This window comes from Nerophis lumbriciformis, linkage group LG27 (assembly GCF_033978685.3).
Source record: "Nerophis lumbriciformis linkage group LG27, RoL_Nlum_v2.1, whole genome shotgun sequence".
Classification (NCBI taxonomy): Eukaryota; Metazoa; Chordata; class Actinopteri; order Syngnathiformes; family Syngnathidae; genus Nerophis; species Nerophis lumbriciformis.
Genome location: NC_084574.2, coordinates 9,142,117 through 9,163,685, shown reverse-complemented (window position 1 = coordinate 9,163,685; position 21,569 = coordinate 9,142,117). Strand labels below are relative to the sequence as shown.

General features: G+C 38.5%; 1 protein-coding gene across 8 annotated transcripts in view; it reads left to right on the top strand.

Annotated features, from left to right (window-relative positions):
* Nucleotides 1-21,569, top strand: part of gab1 (GRB2-associated binding protein 1) — a 156,632-nt gene that overhangs the window by 42,375 nt on the left and 92,688 nt on the right. Inside the window, exon 1 of one of the 8 annotated variants that reach the window (XM_061922908.1) lies at nt 17,101-17,232. The exons of 6 other annotated variants lie outside the window; for them this stretch is intronic. The gene's annotated coding sequence lies outside the window, so the exon portion shown is untranslated. Of the gene's footprint in view, nt 1-17,100; nt 17,233-18,488; nt 18,623-21,569 lie in introns of those variants that run through there. One more of the 8 variants, XM_061922907.1, reaches the window with a different exon arrangement.

Below are 21,569 nucleotides of genomic sequence, written 5' to 3'. Positions count from 1 at the left end.
TAACTTCCTATCGAGCCATTCCGAATGCCATGCGCGAGGCTATTTATAGCACCGCTGCCAAGCACGAGGCCATTATTTCCAAACGAGCGAACGATCATGGAATCAGCCGGAGAAAAATTGCAAACGAGTCTTAAACCGAAAAGAAAACTACAGTCATTCCGTGAAGAATATTCAAAAGCCTATCCGGGAATAATTATCCGTTCCAAAAAGGGTGAAAACTACGCGAATTGCACCTTGTGCAGACAAGATTTTTCGATCGGACACGGAGGAATTAGCGATGTAAAAGACCACGTTGGGACAAAAAAACACAAGTCTAATGCCGTTGCTAGCGATACAAGTGGAAAACTTTCAACGTTTTTCGTCGCCCAAACAGATTCTTTGGATGTGATAAATGCCGAAGTTTTATTTACGGAGGCAATAATTGGGCAAACAAAAAGGTAATGACACCAATGTTATCTATTGGAATTGTTTAGTACTGTTATACTGTTAAAAGTGTTTATACTATTTATGCTTTCAAGTCCAAGTTGAAGAAATCTTGTTAAATGTTGACAGCATAACTACCAAAATACAGAAGTATGTCCTTAATATTTTTGCAGTGCTATTTCTGTTGAAAAGTTCAAATGATTACATTAGAGATGTGATGTGCCACTTTTCAAGTGTCTGATGGCTTAAATTAATTTTCATTAATTTTTCATATTTTGAATTCTTTTGAAAGGCTTACAAAAAAACTACATTTTAATTGTAATTCCATGCTATTGACAGGACTATTAATTTTAATGAAGTTAGCTTACCATGTTTACAGTATGATAATTGTGATAGAAATGTGAATTTTAGGCACAGAATATTTTTTACAATTGAACAAGGCAGTAGATTATACAAGCTTGGACAGAAAGTTAATAATGACACCAATTTTTTTTTTAATGGAATTGTTTAGTACTGTTTTACCATTTGTTTACTGTAAAAAGTGTTTATACTGTTTATACTTTCAATTAACAAATTGAAGTCTTGTGAAAGGTTGACAGGATAACTGGCATTAACTGTCAAAATAATTTCAAACTATTGAAGTTAGCTTATAGAATAAACATGTCAATCAACCCATATGATTTTTGCTGTAATATTTTTGTTTTGAAAAGTCACTGTGACTGATAGAAAAGTGATGGTTTTAGCAACATTTTAACCTGTCTGAATGCTAATAATCATTTTGCGTCGGGGGGCGAAGGAACCCCCCACCAGGACTTTGTCCTGGACCTACCGGGGCCTGCGGCCCTTGGAACCTGGCTACTAGGTTTTTCTGATTTCAAAAGTTGGCAGGTATGCATATGTGACAATAACATCTACGGCTTTTAGACAGTGCAGTGCACAACTGCGCACACAACAAGGAGACGAAGCAGAATGCATCATCAGAGAGGGTGTTCAGCATGGTTAGAAAAATAGTGACAGAGAATAGAACAAGGATGGACAATTCAACCCGTAACTCAACAATAAGTAGATGAGTGCTATGTGTGTGTATATGTGGAAATAAATGAACACTGAAATTCAAGTATTTCTCTTATTTATATATATATATATATTATATATATATATAGCTAGAATTCACTGAAAGTCAAGTATTTCTTATATATACTTGGTGAATTCTAGCTGTAAATATACTCCTCCCTTCTTAACCACGCCCCCGCCCCAACCACGCTCGCCCCCCCCGGCCCCCCCCCCCCCAACCTCCCGAAATCGGAGGTCTCAAGGTTGGCAAGTATGCCACATGTGTTCATTCACGGTTTTGATGTGACAATCTACAATGTAAATAGTCATGAAAATAAAGAAAACCCATTGAATGCGAAGGTTTCTCCAAACTTTTGGCCTGTACTGTATATACTGTATATATATCAACATACTCCGGAGTATAAGTCGCACCGGCCGAAAATGCATAATAAAGAAGGGAAAAAACATATATAAGTCGCACTGGAGTATAAGTCGCATTTTTTAGGGAAATTTATTTGATAAAAGCCAACACCAAGAATAGACATTTGAAAGGCAATTTAAAATAAATAAAGAATAGTGAACAACAGGCTGAATAAGTGTACGTTATATGAGGCATAAATAACCAACTGGTATGTTAACGTAACATATTATGGTAAGAGTCATTCAAATAACTATAACATATAGAACATGCTATACATTTACCAAACAATCTGTCACTCCTAATCGCTAAATCCCATGAAATCTTATACGTCTAGTCTCTTACGTGAATGAGATAAATAATATTATTTGATATTTTACGGTAATGTGTTAATAATTTCACACATAAGTCGCTCCTGAGTATAAGTTGCACCCCCGGCCAAACTGTGAAAAAAACTGCGGCTTATAGTCCGAAAAATACGGTACTACAAAAATGTTGGAAGTCATTTATGGCCATAATTAGGCCGAATGGGTCGCCTTGTACTAAACCTTGAAAGGTACTCAATCGTTAACTATTCTCTTTTTCAGAGGTCATAGAACCAGTTTGGGGAAGGCCCTATCTTTCCAGAAAGATGTTTTCCCATAGGAAATAGTAACGGTTAAGGATGTAACAATATTAAAATCTCATGGTACGATATTGTCAAGGTATTTAGGCCTTGGTACGTTATTATTGTGGTATCGTTTAAAAAAGAAAAATACTTCGTAAAAATGCCATTGTATGTAAAATGGTAGTGTCAGGAGTGTTTAGGATAAACCCACTTAGTGTAATTGGACACAAACATAATGCTCAAATGTTCTACCGTAATCATATCTATTACAACATCCACTGTGTCAAGCAAATATAAAAACAAAACACTTACTGTTAAGGGTCCTGTAAAGTGGCAATGTTAAAACTTGCCTCACCGGCTTCAAATATATTTTTTATATTATTGGTTTACCAAGTAACTTCTAATATTACTTGTATTCCCTGTGGTGTGCAATGTCGACTTAAAAAATTGCCCGAGGCAAAGGTGGCGCGCTTTGCTTTGCAGTATGCAGACTTTATTACCTCCGCCAATGGGGGTATGTTTTCCAGAGTTTGTTAGCAACAAAACTCAAAAAGTTATGGACACATTTTGATTACATTTTCAGCAAATGTCTGAAAAAAATCCCCAATTCCCCTTATCTACTACAAACACACTTCTCCCACAGGGGCCTAGATCTTACAACTAAAAAGCAGATACAAGCAAAAAAATCTAACTATGCAATAGAATTTATCTCTATAAAAAAATTGTCGAGGGATCCCAAGGATTATCCGTCGGTAGAGTTCCCAGACATATCGAACAAGCTGGTGCTCCAGACGTCATTCTACACGGCAAAACGGACGGAAGCTTGGAGGTCTACGACGTCTTTGTGTGAGGCTGGGTCAAAGAAATAGGTATCAAGACTCTTTTGGATAAATCATGCATCGTTTTGTTTCGGGTAAGGTTCCATTTCATGATTTAACTTTGCGTCTACAGTCATGTTGGTTGCCTTGTTGCTGTTGCACGTGCCGTTTACGAGTGCACGTGTTTTTTCCCTGTCTTTAAGAATCTATAGATCTCAAAGTTGCATATGTGCTGAAAACTTTATTAATTATCGCTGCTTTTGATAAAAGCTTAACTGTTTTAGGTTTTAGTCACATTTGCTTTCTTTTATTTAGACTCGCCGAGTTGGTGGTTTACGAAACTCTCGTTACTAGGGGTGTGGGAAAAATAATTTCGAATTCGAATCGCGATTCTCACAGTCTGCGATTCAGAATCGATTCTCACTTTTAAAAAATCTGTTTTTTAAAATTTATTTATTTATTTATTTTTTCATTTTTTTTAATTTTATTTTATTTTTTTTAATTTATCAATCCAACAAAACAATACACAGCATTACCATAACAATGCAATCCAATTCCAAAACCAAACCCGACCCAGCAACACTCAGACCTGCAATAAACAGAGCAATTGAGAGGACACACAAACACGACACAGAACAAACCAAAAGTAGTGAAACAAAAATGAATATTATCAACAACAGTATCAATATTAGTTACAATTTCAACAAAGCAGTGATTAAAAATCCCTCATTGACATTATCATTAGACATTTATAAAAAAAAATAAAAATGAACAATAGTGTCACAGTGGCTTACACTTGAATCACATCTCATAAGCTTGACAACACACTGTGTCCAATATTTTCACAAAGATAAAATAAGTAATATTTTTGGTTCATTTAATAGTTAAAACATTATTGCAATCAGTTGATAAAACATTGTCCTTTACAATTATAAAAGCTTTTTACAAAAATCTACTACTCTGCTTGCATGTCAGCAGACTGGGGTAGATCCTGCTGAAATCCTATGCATTGAATGAATAGAGAATCCTTTTGAATCGGGAAAAAAATCGTTTTTGAATCAGGAATCGTGTTGAATTGAAAAAATCGATTTTGAATCGAATCGTGACCCCAAGAATCGATATTGAATCGAATCGTGGAACACTCAAAGATTCGCAGCCCTACTCGTTACATACAACTTTGTTACTAAAAATGCGTTTTAAGAACTCTGAAACAAGATAAAACACAAATGATATCAAGATAATACTCAACTGGTCTTCGACTCTGCTCCCTTGGACTGGAGTACATGTCATTTTTCCCCTCGTTTTTTGGAAAATCTTGCACTTTTTCGCCCTTTTTGAATAACTCCAGGAGCTTTGAAGAAACTTTCATCGGGGTTGCGATTTGAAAGCTTCCAACAGCCTGAAACAACGCAAGCATAGGGCATATTTCTTCGAGAACGGCATAATGACGCCTAGTACCGGTACCCACTGAGAACAGACGTTGGCTAGCCCACCACTTCAAGCCAAGCATAGTTAACTTAGACTTAGACTTCATTTTATTGTCATTCAAATTTGAACTTTACAGTACAGATAAGAACAAAATGTTGTTGCATTAGCTCATGGTAGTGCAGGATAAAAGAGCAATAAGGTGCAGATATAAATAAATAGATTACTGTACAGATAAATATATTGCACTTTTGCATATGCATCCACGTTTATGGATGTATGTTATCTTGTCTTTATAGTCCAGCGAGTTAATCCATTTTTGGGGGGAATTGAGGGGATTATTTTAATGCGTTCAAGAGTCTTACGGCCTGAGGGAAGAAGCTGTTACAGAACCTGGAGGTCCTGCTACCGAGGCTGCGGAACCTCTTTCTAGAGTCCAGCAGTGAAAACAGTCCTTTGTGGGGGTGGGAGGAGTCTCTGCAGATTTTCTGAGCCCTGGTCAGGCAGCGGCTTTTTGCGATCTCCTGGATAGGAGGAAGAGGAGTCCTGATGATAGTTAATGAGCCGGACGTGACGTCAGATGAATACAACCTAGACCAGACCTGGGAAAAGTAAGGCCCTGGGGCCACATGCGGCCCGTTTAGCTTTTCAATCTGGCCCGCCGGACACTCCCAAATGATTTGTTTAGATCTTTAAGATGGAAAGTGTAGCTGCCATTATGATGTGCAGTCATGTTTTCAAATGACCGTAAGTCTTCAACTATACTAAGTATTTCAATGGTTGGAATCTGCGCTTTTGCATGATATACTAGTTACTATGGTCATTAATTAGTTACTATGGTAATCTAATTAGTTACTATGGTCATCTAAGTCACAGCAGCTCAGACGAGGCACCAAGCAGTGTGGGTGGGGAGCGTTTCCACAGAGTGTTTCCAGAGCGGCCAGCCTGAAATGTGGGTGTCAGGGACAGACGCGGAAGGAGATTTTCACAACAAAGTTCTAAAGCTTACTGATATATCAGATATATCAGATCGTAGGTGGGGTTTTTTTACCCTTCGCGTTCATATTTCGCTGTGTTTGTTGCATTTTTGTTGCGTTTCACTTGATTGTAAAATATGTCGATCGAGAGGGGGTGTGACCTTCATTTGTTGTCAATATTCAGTGTTTTAATCCTTCATAGTTAATATTTTAAATCCCACATTCTTTATTTTCATGTACATTTTGGGTGTCTCATTCAGTAAAACAATGTAAAATTTAATTCCGTTTTTTAAGGCGGTCTGTGATAACGTTTTTAGCATTCAATCAGACATTATTGTGAGGTTTTGTATTGGTGTTCCTAAAAATAGATATACCGGCCCCCAGACACATTTTTTTCTTGAATTTGGCCCCCAGAGGCAAAATAATTGCCCAGGCCTGACCTAGACCGTTACATTCCTAATAGATGTTTTTTTTTTTACACTTTTCCATGGTAAAACCAGTTTTTTAAACCATGGAAATATTTTTCAAAGAGCGTAGCAGATCTCTGGTTCTTGTGATTGTTGTTGGTCCTGACTCATACTGTGGTAATTTGGCTATATGTTCAATTCATTTACGCCGTTCCAGGGTGGAACAGTCACCAGCATAAAACCCGTAGTAGGTTAAATGATTATTTTAACAAAATCAAAGAAGTGAAAACGCTTATAGTAGTTTGCCAAAATGTGGCTAGTGCTAGTAGCTAGCCTTAGCCGCCGACTCTACTGTGTCAGTCATGCGATGCTTACTGAACTAAGTTGTCACAAGACTTGCTTACGTGGCACGTGATGAAGATTCTATCGAGGGTTTGTGTTTGAGGCCTTTTTCACGGTTCCCTGGGCCAGTGTGCTTCTAGGGCACAGTCCTCCTAATGGCTCATGTTGTTTTTCCTAAAAGCTATTGTTGATTTGATTGATTGGTGGCCTGATTTTATTCTACCCTGTTCAGCCACAAGCCACAGCGTGAGTGCATTTTTTTTTTTACCACACAGCAGGAGCAATAAATTGAAACTTGCATGAAGAAGGCGGCGGCCAGGGTTATACTCCAGTCGTAGAAAATGTGCTGACAGCCTTTGTGCCGTCAGTGGCCAGGATATTCCCACTGCTCACATTGCACCCAAAAATAGGATCTAGTGTCTTTGGATGCAGATCGTCAATTGGGTTAAATAATTTGATTTCATCCAAAATGACTTGTTTAGGAATTCGGATGTCTGCAACTTATTTGCATCTGGCAAAAAAAAGACAAAAAGTGCTGACAATGCTTGTATAGATACGAAAGAAGTGGCCCAAAAAATGACATTGGGGATGTCATCATTATGGATGTTTTTCCTGTGTTTTTTCATCGTTTTGTGTAAAACCTGACAGTACTGCAGCTTGCTCTATTATATTGCAAGCATTGTATTGAAGAGGCTTTTAAACGTTTATACAATTTATGGGTAGATAAGTATAAAGGAAACAATGCACACAAAAAGACTATTGGAATAATAATGGTTTGTGATAGACAAAATAGCATCTTTGTTACCATTACAACAACCACGGATCACCAACTTTTATGTATGTTATTATGCAAAAGGGACTTTTTAATGATATAACAGTAACATATAACAGTATGTGTCGCTTAGCGCCTGTTTATGATCACCAAAGGTCACTTATATGGGAAAAGGCACCTGTACAGTATATGAAGTGCAACTTTGCATGGTAAAGAAAACACTTCTTCCTCATGGACATTATACTGCACTGCAAAAAGTCAGTGTTCAAAAACAAGGAAACAAAATAGAAAAATTAGGGGTATTTTATTTGAACTAAGCAAAATGATCTGCCAATAGAACAAGAACATTTGGCTTGTCAAGACTTTCCAAAACAAGTAAAATTAGCTAACCTCAATGAACCCAAAAATACCTTAAAATAAGTATATTCTCACTAATAACAAGTGCACTTTTCTTGATAGAAAAAAAAGAGACCTTTTTGCTCAATATGTTGAAAAACATTCTTAAATTAGGTAAGTGCTAGTGCCATTATCTTGACATAATGATATGCGCTCGGCATTACATTTCTTGAAACCAGCAAACTTATACTAAAAAGTAATTTATTGTTCTTAATGGAAAGGCAACAAGGCAACCGCTTGTTACTCTCGGGGTTTCCTAGCCGCTCAGGCAAATCATATTGTCTAAAAATGCATTTTTCTATCGATAACATGACATCATCGCGCCAAGTGCGTGCTCTTTCAGTCAATTAGTGCGCATATATACAGCCCGGCCCCCGGCCCAATTTTTTTTAATTGTAATTTGGAAGAATTTACCTGAATGTGCATGAACTATTTGTGTTCAAAATTGTTAGAACTGTCACATCTTAAATGTTTAAATATTAACTTTATTAACTAGTTTACTGTACTGTGCCAACTGTACTACTATATGAGTACGTATTTTCTATTGTTTCATTGAAAATAAAACCGCAAAGTCAATTTGGCTGTCATCTGTTTTAATTATGAGACAGTTATGTCAAAATCATGATTTTTTTTCATGCTCCTAATGATTACATTAAAAAAGTAGTTTTATACTTGTGAGTGTTGATGACACAGCTTTGCAACAGTTGATATTCTAGTTTCAAGCATGTTTTACTCAATATAGCTCATCAAATCTCAGCAACAATCTTACTAAGATCATTTAGGACCAAAACCCTTAAAACAAGTAAAACACTCTAACATAAAATCTGCTTAGTGAGAAGAATGATCTTATCAGACAGAAATTAAGCAAATATCACCCTTATTTGAGATATTTGAGTATTCAGATGCTTTAGCCCTGCCTGACTCGCCGAGGAGAGGCTACTTGAATGCGGTGGGAGCTGTGTTTGTTTGTCTTTTTCTTCGTTGAAGCAATGTTATCCATTGTTGTATCGCACCGGGAAACCCAAATGTTCCCAAACGGGAGATCTTAACGAGGCAGGAGGGTCTTTCAGCTCTGGCTTTTTGCATTATGTAGTAGCCCGGTCGCTGCTAGCATGCCGTGTGTTGTGCCTCAGTGTGCATTGTTTACACAACGTGCGCTACGCTACTTAATATGTCCGTGTGGAAACTCGTTCGGTACACCTCCGAACCGAACCGAATCCCCCGTACCGAAACGGTTCAATACAAACACACGTACCGTTACATCCTTACTACAAACTAATCAAAATTGATGCTCATCCACCCTCTTCTCTCTCTCTTTTTTTCCCCAAATAAGAATCGATAAGAGAACCGTTAAGAAACCAAATCTTTAAGCCGAATCGAAAGTGGAACTGGAACCGGAAAAATCTTATCAATTCCCATCCTTATTGGTATTGGTACCTTAAAGGGGAACATTATCACCAGACCTAAGTATGGTAAGCGTCAATATATACCTTGATGTTGCAGAAAAAAGACCATATATTTTTTTAACCGATTTCCGAACTCTAAATGGGTGAATTTTGGCGAATTAAACGCCTTTCTATTATTCGCTCTCGGAGCGATGACGTCACGTTGTGACATCACATCGGGAAGCAATCCGCCATTTTCTCACTTTCGTCGATGTGTTGTCGGAGGGTGTAACAACACGAACAGGGACGGATTCAAGTTGCACCAGTGGCCCAAAGATGCGAAAGTGGCAAGAAATTGGACGAAATTTGTTCAAAATACGAGGCTGTGGGGAAATCTGACGAAATGGTCAGTCGTTTGTTCCGCACACTTTACCGACGAAAGCTATGCTACGACAGAGATGGCAAGAAGGTGTGGATATCCTGCGACACTCAAAGCAGATGCTGACATCAACTCCAAAACTGGACAGATCAGCTTTCAGGAAAAGAGAGCGGATGAGGGTATATGTACAGAATATATTAATTGATGAAAACTTTATTCATTACTCGCGGTTTTACGTACATGATTATACATAAACTGTGTTTACCAATAATTTAGCTTAAAAACATTAATTTTTTACAATCATTCGAGTACATTCGGGTAGTCTTGTGTAATGCAGTATTTTGTGTCTATTTAGGTATGGTTAACCTGAGTGCTGAAATCGTGGAAAAATTAATGTTCTTAGCGCGCCTGAAATGGGCTGTCTGCACTCTCAAAGTGCATGTTGTTGCCAAATGTATTTCATATGCTGTAAACCTAGTTCATAGTTGTTAGTTTCCTTTAATGCCAAACAAACACATACCAATCGTTGGTTAGAAGGCGATCGCCGAATTCGTCCTCGCTTTCTCCCGTGTCGCTGGCTGTCGTGTCGTTTTCGTCGGTTTCGCTTGCATACGGTTCAAACCGATATGGCTCAATAGCTTCAGTGTCTTCTTCAATTTCGTTTTCGCTACCTGCCTCCACACTACAACCATCCGTTTCAATACATGCGTAATCTGTTGAATCGCTTAAGCCGCTGAAATCCGAGTCTGAATCCGAGCTAATGTCGCTATAGCTTGCTGTTCTATCCGCCATGTTTGTTTGTATTGGCATCACTATGTGACGTCACAGGAAAATGGACGGGTGTGTATATAACGATGGTTAAAATCAGGCACTTTGAAGCTTTTTTTAGGGATATTGCGTGATGGGTAAAACTTTGAAAAAAACTTCTAAAAATAAAATAAGCCACTGGGAACTGATTTTTAATGGTTTTAACCCTTCTGAAATTGTGATAATGTTCCCCTTTAATATTGATACTGGGACAGCCCTACTTCTTACCCAGCTCAAGACCAAGCCTCTGATGCCATACCGTACTAATTTGTTCATTAAGATATTATGATAAATTGTGTCAAATGCTTTTGTTAGATCCATGAACACTGCAGCAGCACACTGTTTACCATCTACCGCATTGCTAATCGCTTCTGTTATTTTGATTAATGCCATTAATGATGAAATGTTGGCTCTGTTTCCGTAATGGCTCTCTGTGTTCCACTTTTATTTATGAATTTGTCCAATCTGTTGTTAGTTTTTCTGTAATAAAAAAAACCCCAACTAAATATATATATGAGAACCTAAACCTTGCTGTCAGTTTTGAGCCCCGGTAGTCTCTTGATAATTAAAATGTCCTTTAAAATAAATTGATTTTAATCACTATCTGTCACTGTCAGTATTGTCAGCCACTTAGAGCACATACTATAAGCACACATAGGAAAACTCTTTATTATTTGCATAATGGCATTGTTGCATACCTTTGACTGCCTGTCGTATTAGCCTGCGAGGGATTCCACACAATAATCTGAGAACCACATGAACACCAGCGTACAAGCTGGGAGGTATGCGTTCACACACATTCCCTTTCAACTGAAAGTGAAGCGGTATCATCAGAATGTCACAACAGAGAGCGGCAGGAGGTGTGGAGCAGTTTCAGGGGACTGGCTGGGGGAAAAAAATAATAATAGTGGAGGTGTGTCCGACACGTTTAACTGAGAAACAAGCCTGTGCATGTTCAGCACCTTCACTCGTCGAACAGGACACTAGTAAGCACGGTTAACACAACCCCTTCTATTGACAATGTCTGATGTATTGCAGTGTGCAGTAGGGTTGTCCCAATAACAATATTTTGGTACCGGTGCCAAAATGTATTTCGATACTTTTCTAAATGAAGGGACCACAAAAAATGACATTATTGTCTTTATTTTAACAACAAATCTTACGGTACATTAAACATATGTTTCTTATTGCAATTTTGTCCTCAAATAAAATAGTGAACATACGAGACAACTTTTCTTTTAGTAGTAAGTAAGCAAACAAAGGCTCCTAATTTAGCTGCTGATGTATGCAATAAGATATTGGGTCATTTATCATTCTATTATTTTGTCAAAATTATTAAAGACAAGTGGTAGAAAATGGATTATTAATCTACTTGTTCATTTACTGTTAATATCTGCTTACTTTCTCTTTTCACATGTTCTATCTACACTTCTGTTAAAATGTAATAATCACTTATTCTTCTGTTGTTTGGATGCTTTACATTAGTTTTGGATGATACCTCAAATTTAGGTATCGGTCCGATATTAAGTCGTCACAGGATCATACATTGGTCATATTCAAAGTCCTCATGTGTCCACACTGCAAAAACTGAAATCTAAGTAAGATGAAATATCTCAAATAAGGGTGATATTTGCTTATTTTCTGTCTGATAAGATAATTCTTCTCACTAAGCAGATTTTATGTTAGAGTGTTTTACTTGTTTTAAGGGTTTTGGTCCTAAATGATCTCAGTAAGATATTACAGCTTGTTGCTGAGATTTGATGAGCTATATTGAGTAAAACATGAACACTGACTTTTTGCAGTGCAGGGACGTATTTCCTGAATTTATGAACATCATATACATTTTAAAAAATTTAAAAAAGATTTTGTGATGCTAAAAAATACCGATGTAGTATCGACTAGATATGCTCCTGTACTTGGTATCATTACAGTGGATGTCAGGTGTAGATCCACCCATGGCGTTTGTTTACATTGTGACGCCGGTAAACTATTGTATCCTCCTACGGTGTGTAGTGAAGCATGTTTAGCTATACCTCGTCCTGCAGTGATAATGATACTTGTAAGAAACTTACTTTATTTGTTGCCATGGAGGCGAGGATTAGTGATTTAGAAGTTGCTAAAACACTGCAGACTCTGGCTGGACATTAGCTGCTAGCTAGCTAGCGAGCCATGTCTTAAAGCCCTTCTTCCTGAGGGTGTTCCAGTGTTATAACTTCACCTTTATCGTTAGTTTTTAAGCCAAAATGCGTCCGTTCTCCCTTTTCTGTCTACACACCGTGTCTGCTTGTAAGTACTCTGTGATTGTGCGCTGCCGAACATGCTCACCTGCTTGTAAAACCAGCAATGTCATGACGTGACGACGACGACGCGCTGTCATGTTCGTTAAAAAAAAAGAGGGTACTTTTTCGAGGCAGTATTGTACCAAATATGATTAATTAGTATAACGGTACTATACTAGTATCGGTATACCTTCCAACCCTAGTATGCAGTGTATTTTCATCTTGTGACACAAGCCTCTTTGCTTTCAGCTCATATTTGGGGAGTGATACCTTTTCTTGTTGCAGTTGTTTTTTTTGAAGCGCATGTCAGAGTCCATCCAGGCTTATCTTGACACGAAGCGCCACATCTCCAGCCAGTTCCGAGTGGCCATAACGCCAGCAAAGAGAGAGCGGCTAATTAGATCACGTTCGAGGCCAAACCTCTCACTGACTGCCAAATGTGATTTGAAATCCTTTTCATTGGACTGATTGGATTAGACTTCTGGAGCTGGGATCACAGCGTGGAAGGACATGGTCACTGGTTTTTCTCGACCATTCAATGCAAAAAAAAAAGCACTGTGTAGCCACGTGGTGACATGACATTTTCTTCAATGGAGCATTCACATAAGCACGTTAATTTGTCACCTGTAGGAAAAAGTGGGCACAGTCATTAGTCTGCATTTTCACCAATATTCTCCTGAGAACCAGCGTCTTCTGCAGTGGGCTTTTGTTTTTGCTCTATTTCTTTGAGTTGCACATTTTGGGAAAAATATCCCTTTTATGCAAAACACAGGAAGCTGGTTCTGAGGAGGGTATACATTTGTTGAAGTGTCAACCACAACTAATGCATTGACAATGCTTGGAGAAACATCTATTGAACTCAGGGGGTACATGCACTTAGTCAGTTGTACTGTGGCCGTGATTCCTTTACTCAACCCGACATTCTAGCTTCGCCTCATTTGCTTGCTGCGTCACATTGAACCTCCTAACTCGGTTTCAGTTAACGTAAGATTATCCCACTATCCAAAATAACCGACACAGCTCATTTTTCGATTAATCGCCCAGCCCTAGTGACTGGCAGCTTACTAACAGGACGAGCAATCGCAATAATTAATTGTATTTTTTAACCACGCCAACCTAATTGCCGGCAAGCGAGTGTGCCAGGAGTTTGACTTTTGGATTGTTTTGACTTTTTTTTATTTCACTTCTACAGACTCAAGCATTTTCAAAGTACTTAAAGGGGAACATTATCACCAGACCTATGTAAGCGTCAATATATACCTTGATGTTGCAGAAAAAAGACCATATATTTTTTTAACCGATTTCCGAACTCTAAATGGGTGAATTTTGGCGAATTAAACGCCTTTCTAATATTCGCTCTCGGAGCGATCGGGAAGCAATCCGCCATTTTCTCAAACACCGAGTCAAATCAGCTCTGTTATTTTCCGTTTTTTTCGACTGTTTTCCGTTCCTTGGAGACATCATGCCTCGTCGGTGTGTTGTCGGAGGGTGTAACAACACGAACAGGGACGGATTCAAGTTGCACCAGTGGCCCAAAGATGCGAAAGTGGCAAGAAATTGGACGTTTGTTCCGCACACTTTACCGACGAAAGCTCTGCTACGACAGAGATGGCAAGAATGTGTGGATATCCTGCGACACTCAAAGCAGATGCATTTCCAACGATAAAGTCAAAGAAATCTGCCACCAGACCCCCATTGAATCTGCCGGAGTGTGTGAGCAATTCAGGGACAAAGGACCTCGCTAGCACGGCAAGCAATGGCGGCAGTTTGTTCCCGCAGACGAGCGAGCTAAACCCCCTGGATGTCTTGGCTCACACCGAAGATGATCAAGAGAAGAATATCGACCCTAGCTTCCCTGGCCTGCTGACATGAGGGTATGTCTACAGAATATATTAATTGATGAAAATTGGGCTGTCTGCACTCTCAAAGTGCATGTTGTTGCCAAATGTATTTCATATGCTGTAAACCTAGTTCATAGTTGTTAGTTTCCTTTAATGCCAAACAAACACATACCAATCGTTGGTTAGAAGGCGATCGCCGAATTCGTCCTCGCTTTCGTCGTTTTCGCTTGCATACGGTTCAAACCGATATGGCTCAATAGCTTCAGTTTCTTCTTCAATTTCGTTTTCGCTACCTGCCTCCACACTACAACCATCCGTTTCAATACATGCGTAATCTGTTGAATCGCTTAAGCCGTTGAAATCCGAGTCTGAATCCGAGCTCATGTCGCTATAGCTTGCTGTTCTTTCCGCCATGTTTGTTTGTGTTGGCTTCACTATGCGACGTCACAGGAAAATGGACGGGTGTTTATAACGATGGTTAAAATCAGGCAATTTGAAGCTTTTTTTAGGGATATTGCGTGATGGGTAAAATTTTGAAAAAAACTTCGAAAAATATAATAAGCCACTGGGAACTGATTTTTAATGGTTTTAACAATCTGAAATTGTGATAATGTTCCCCTTTAAGTCTTAAGAAGCTGCTCCGCTTAGTTCTGCCTCTGCCTCTGTCAGTACGTCTCTGCAGCACCCAGCATTGTCCCACCAACACAACCATCTGATTGGTTACACGCAGAGCGGTAACAGCCAATCGGCAGTGCGTATTCAGAGCGCATGTAACAGACAATCAGCAGTGCTACCGAGGGCCTTTGTCCCTGAATAGTTCACACACTCCGGCAGATTCAATGGGAGTCTGGCGGCAGATTTCTTTGACTTTATCGTTGGAAATGCATCTGCTTTGAGTGTCGCAGGATATCCACACATTCTTGCCATCTCTGTCGTAGCATAGCTTTCGTCGGTAAAGTGTGCGGAACAAACGACTGACCATTTCGTCGGCTTTCCCCACAGCCTCGTATTTTGAACAAATTTCGTCCAATTTCTTGACACTTTCGCATCTTTGGGCCACTGGTGCAACTTGAATCCGTCCCTGTTCGTGTTGTTACTCCCTCCGACAACACACCGACGAAAGTGAGAAAATGGCGGATTGCTTCCCGATGTGACATCACAACGTGACGTCATCGCTCCGAGAGCGAATATTAGAAAGGCGTTTAATTCGCCAAAATTCACCCATTTAGAGTTCGGAAATCGGTTAAAAAAATATATGGTCTTTTTTCTGCAACATCAAGGTATATATTGACGCTTACATAGGTCTGGTGATAATGTTCCCCTTTAAGTTTAGGCGGTGGCTCTTTGCTGTTAAGGCGGGCGCCTTAACAACAAAGCGCTGCGGGAAACCCTGCAATATAACATACATCCATAAACGTGGATGCATATGAAAGTACAATATATTTATCTGTACGGTAATTTATTTATTTATATCTGCACCTTATTGCTCTTTTATCCTGCACTACAACGAGCTAATGCAACAAAATTTCGTTCTTATCTGTACTGTAAAGTTCAAATTTGAATGACAATAAAAAGGAAGTCTAAAGTCTATGTTTTGTACAGCGCTTTGTGATGTTATCTGTGAAAAGTCCTTTATAAATAGAATGTACTTACTTATTCATTTACTTACTTGTATTTTGATTTGTCTTTAAGCGGTTGTTTTAGCCTTTTTCGATTATGATTTTTCTATCACCATTCCTCAGCGCTATTCTCTGTTTGCGCCGTTGTACATTGAAACTGAAAACCAAACCGACACTCTAGGGATCGTGTGGCCTGGATTTGGCGGAGTAGATTTCTGGCATGGGTTCAGACACCGAAGGGGACCCGACTCAAAATTCGGACTTGGGGAAATATTGCAAACAAACTGTTAAATAATGCAAGAATCCGTTCGTATATCTGATTGTTCGTAACTCAAGTGTTTAAGTAGAGCTGCAACGATTAATTTAATTGCAAACAAGCTTTGATTTCTATTTTGTTTCCGTTGATTGTTTTAGTGTAACTAATAAGAAGGGGAAGTGTGGTGAACTTAAACACAGGTAAAAGTGCTTACATTGGCCAAGCGTGTCGGACATTTGGTGTGAAGTGGGCTACGAATAGCCTGGTGTGATTGATTGATTGAGAAGTTTATTGACATCTTAAAGAATTGAATCCATGTAATGCTTTAAGAAGGCAAATGGATGTCACAAAAAGCCAAAATGCTTCTTTGCATTGTAGTCCATTATAAACCATGTTGATGTGTGAAAGCGTACACAGTTGCTACAATAGATTCTGCAAAAAGGTGTACGTGGATATTTGTCAGAGCCACGGTTAGGTGTCCAATGCAGCAAATTTGCAGGACGAAATATAATCATATATCATTTTTCTTTCTTTCTAAAAGACCTTTCAGTCAAGAGACGGAACTGAGATTTTAGTTCTGTTGTTGCCATTGTTGTAGAAATACCTGAAATTATACACAATAACAGCATACACTGCATTTTTTTTTAGAGGGTTTCAGAAAGTTATGCTTGAAGGCAGGATAATTTAGTATTTGGCACGTGGGAGTAGTGCCTGATATTTTTGGTCACCTCTCTCGTAGGTGTGCTGTTGTGCAGAAGTGTGCATAGCAATAGGGGGCGGTTGGGTTAGGGTGGGCAGTTTTTTGCCAGGGGGGAGGCGATGTTTTATTTTCAGTCCATTGTGTCTACTTCCTGTGAGCCAGGGGTTATTGGAGCGGGGTGTTGCAGACTTGCGGGGAGGGAAGTCGGAGCGGTCGGCAGGAAAAGTGGCCGCACTCGACAAGTGTGGGGCTGGGCGGCTGCAGCAGAGACAGCACTCTTGTTGGACTAAGCTTCAAAACCCAGTTGGGATGTTTGGTGAGATAACCAGTAAGTCATTCAGTGTTTTGTCTTGCTAGTTGGACGGTTATTCTTTAACAGCACTTTTAAGTTATGTGTTAGACCCTGGAGTTGACCAGAAATGTACATTAGAAGACAGGTCTCTGAAGTTGGTCTTCAGTCTGTAATCTGAAAGCTTGTAAACTTCCATCAAAATACTGAAAGATTTTAGAGTTTTTCCATCAATAAGAGTGTGTTTCAAGATGTTTTAAATATGTTTGTCCAGTTGTCCAATTGTACCCAAAATAGAGAAGGAATGACCTCAGAAACCCAACTTTCTGATGAAAATCCACCTAAATTTGAAAAACCAGGTCAACAGTTCAGATGCCTTGCTTATCTTTGACTCGCGTGGCAAGTCTCATGGTTATCTTGCCACGTGAGTGCCCTTAATATCCTCTGACAGGGGTGCAAAACAGTTGCCCGTCATCAGCTCTTGTGGTGTTTCTAATACTTGTCTTGAAGATCGGTAACCAACGCGTGTTTTATGTTGTTTATCATGGTCATTGTGTTGGTGTGTTGGCTCCTTAGCAACAGTACCATAAAACAGAAGACCTTTTTTTAATGACATTTTTTTATATAAGAGTTCACAAAAAAATGTCCTATTTAAATGTTGCACCTCTCAATTTTGAACTGAGTTACAAGTAATTAGGCATTAATTGTGACATTATTAATATGTTTCTGCTAAATATAGCACCCTCACTATCCTGCAAAAAGTGACAAAAGGAGGCAAAACAGGAAATTTCGTGTCGGAACCAGATGACCAGGAAGATAAAAAGCGCTAACAACGTGGAAACTTCCACAAAGGGGATGTTTTTTTGCCTTGTGTGTGTTTTTTTTTAATGTGGCTCTTTCACAACATGTTTTGGTCTCGGCTGGTTGTTTCCCTTGTGGTAGAAAAGGCTAAATATCGTTAGCGCTTCAGGGTGACTTGAATGTAACTGCCGCGCTCCCTCTCAGTCATACGTGTTAATGTTTAAACTCCTTCCTTTTTCGGAGTTAATACTTTACCCTTATTTCTAACCTCTTTTTGAACGGGCTTTTAGGCAAGTCGCTGCTGTTTGAGGTGGCAGATCATGGAACAAGAAACAGACTTAAGCTTTTGAATATAAACAACAGGTGACCACATTTACTGATTTGTCCTTAACTTCCTCTTGCCACAGTTCTCCGTTTCCCTTCCTGCTCGCCTCCCGCCCCGCTCTGTCTGTGGCCAATCTAATGAATGATATGGAATGATTGCATGGGTGAAAGCCTACTATCCTCCGCCCCCTTCAAGAACAAGCTCCAGTTGACTGTTGAAGCCATGAGATTAACTGCACAGTGATCATACTTGAAGCCAGGCTATTTCTTGACGATGTAGTTCGGCATTTGCTCCTGGACTTTGGTAAGCATCTCTGATTTTTGTGACCAATATTTTGCAAGGTACTCATGTATGTAGTGGTAAATGTAAGAGTACACCGTCCGCAATTGCTTACCCTTCACGATCAAGGATATTTTTTGTTAAGAATTGTGTCAAAGGAGAAAGCCTAATTATTACCACACAATTAACACAACATTTTCAATCAGTGGTTATTCTTTTATGATTCCTTCAATGTGTGGATTCTCACAAAGCTCCTGTATGTACGTCTCAGAAAGTATACCTAAGTACCGTATTTTTCGGAGTATAAGTCGCACCGGCCGAAAATGCATAATAAAGAAGGAAAAAAACATATATAAGTCGCACTGGAGTATAAGTCGCATTTTTGGGGGAAATTTATTTGATAAAACCCAACACCAAGAATAGAAAGGCAATTTAAAATAAATAAAGAATAGTGAACAACAGGCTGAATAAGTACGTTATATCAGGCATAAATAACCAACTGAGAACGTGCCTGGTATGTTAACGTAAGGTGTGAATGATTGATGGGTTCTACATGTAAAGCGACTTTGGGTACTTAGAAAAGCGCTATATAAATCCCAGGTATTATTATTATTATTATGTTATGGTAAGAGTCATTCAAATAACTATAACATATAGAACATGCTATACGTTTACCAAACAATCTCTCACTCCTAATCGCTAAATCCCATGAAATCTTATACGTCTAGTCTCTTACGTGAATGAGCTAAATAAGATTATTTTATATTTTACGGTAATGTGTTAATAATTTCACACATAAGTCGCTCCTGAGTATAAGTCGCACCCCCGGCCAAACTATGAAAAAAACTGCGACTTACAGTCCGAAAAATACGGTGTCATTAAAATCAAGGTTAAAAGGTCTTACAAACTAATACATGTAAAAATGCACACTTTATTGGTTCAGGTGCATTTTATCAATTGCTTTAAGGTTCGATAAATTGATTAAATAAATTAACACAATCGATCACTTCTTAACCCAGTTAATTTGTTATGTCTCTTGCTCGTGAAAACACTGATTCACCTAAATGACTAATGGTCCAGGTGAGTTTTTAATAATTTTTTATCACACGTTTAACTTACACTTACCTAACATTATGATAGTTTCGGTGTATATTCTTCCTCCACTCATGTAGAAAGACAAGTAGTTTTTCTGTGACTGTGCATGACATTGTTTTGGTTAAGAGGTATTTTTCAATATGAATTCCACTGTAGTGCAGTTTTACTAGGCGACCGAAAACCTGATAAAGAATGTCTTTTTCACTGCCTTTTAAAATATTTTTTTATTAGTTACACTCATTAACCGATTAATCAATGCAACAGAAGATAAATGAAGCTTTTTTCTAATCAAATTCATAAATTCAATGGATTAATTGCTACTCTACTCTATTTCTTTTGTTAGTTTTACACATTTCTGAAAAAACAGCCTTTTCACCCAAAACACACGTCCACTGTCTGAAACGCTGGTTTTCAGGAGATTACAGCCAAGTTTCCACCAAATGGTACCGTGCGGTTCAATTGGATGCACTTTCTGTTGCGTTTGCACTGTAGCTGTTCGTATGAAACATTTTTGCAAACATTTTTTGGCACCCATTCATTCGGGTGCTGGTTGCAAAGATACCCACATGACTTTTTCTAAAGAAGGTTCAAAGCTAAATGTGGAAGATTCGAAAAAAAAATACAATTTGAAACTCTATTATAACGCAAATGTTTTACCACAATCGAAAAACTATACTGCTATGCTATTACATTGACACTAGGGATGTCCCGATCCAGGTTTTTGCACTTCCGATCCGATACCGATATTGTTTTTGCATTTCCGATCCGATACCGATACTGACCGATACCGATACTGACCGATACTGGCCTATCCGAGCATGTATTAAAGTTTAAAGTTATTTAGCCTACTTAGTTGTCAGAATCATGTTGAAAAGGGTTTTAGTACTCTTGATAACAACTAGCCAGCTGAATTAGGGGAGTTTGAATAATACACAATGGTTGGTAACAAGAAACTGACCTGTTTATTCAAGGATAAACACAAAATAGACAAAATTATACATGACAAACAGAAATGATATCATTGAACTAGGGCTGGGCGATATGGCCTTTTTTTAATATTGCGATATTTTAAGGCCATATTGCGATACACGATATATATCTCGATATTTTGCCTTAGCCTTGAATGAACACTTGATGCATATAATCACAGCAGTATGATGATTCTATGTGTTTTGATTGATTGATTGAGACTTTTATTAGTAGGTTGCACAGTGAAGTACATATTCCGTACAATTGACCACTAAATGGTAACACCCCAATAAGTTTTTCAACTTGTTTAAGTCGGGGTCCACTTAAATTGATTCATGATACAGATATATACTATCAGATATATACTATCATCATAATACAGTCATCACACAAGATAATCACATTGAATTATTTACATTATTTATAATCCGGGGTGTGGAGGGGGGCGCCGGATGTAAGTGTCAGAGTTTGATATGAGAATAAATCTAAAGTTAAAATATAGGGTAGAAATGCACCCATTTGCAGGAAATGTAGTCTTGATTTTCAAAATTTTCTTTCAAGGTTTGCATGTCTACATTAAAACATTTTTCTTCATACTGCATTAATATATGCTACTTTTAAACTTTCATGCAGCGAAGGAAATCACAACTAAAAAAATCACTAATTTTTTCATACGGTGTTGATGTGGAAATTTTTGCCTCAGCATTTTGATGGTGTGGGCGTGTGGCACCGAATGGAGATAAGCGTCTCGACAGACGTCACAATATTTGAACAATGATGACGAAAACTGTTTTTTCTGTCGTGTCCGTGTGTCGAAAATTGTTATGCGCTTATTTCTTTATTAGATTTTGTGCGTGGCATAGATTTGCTATGCGTATTGTGGATGTGTTGATGGTGTGCTGGAAAA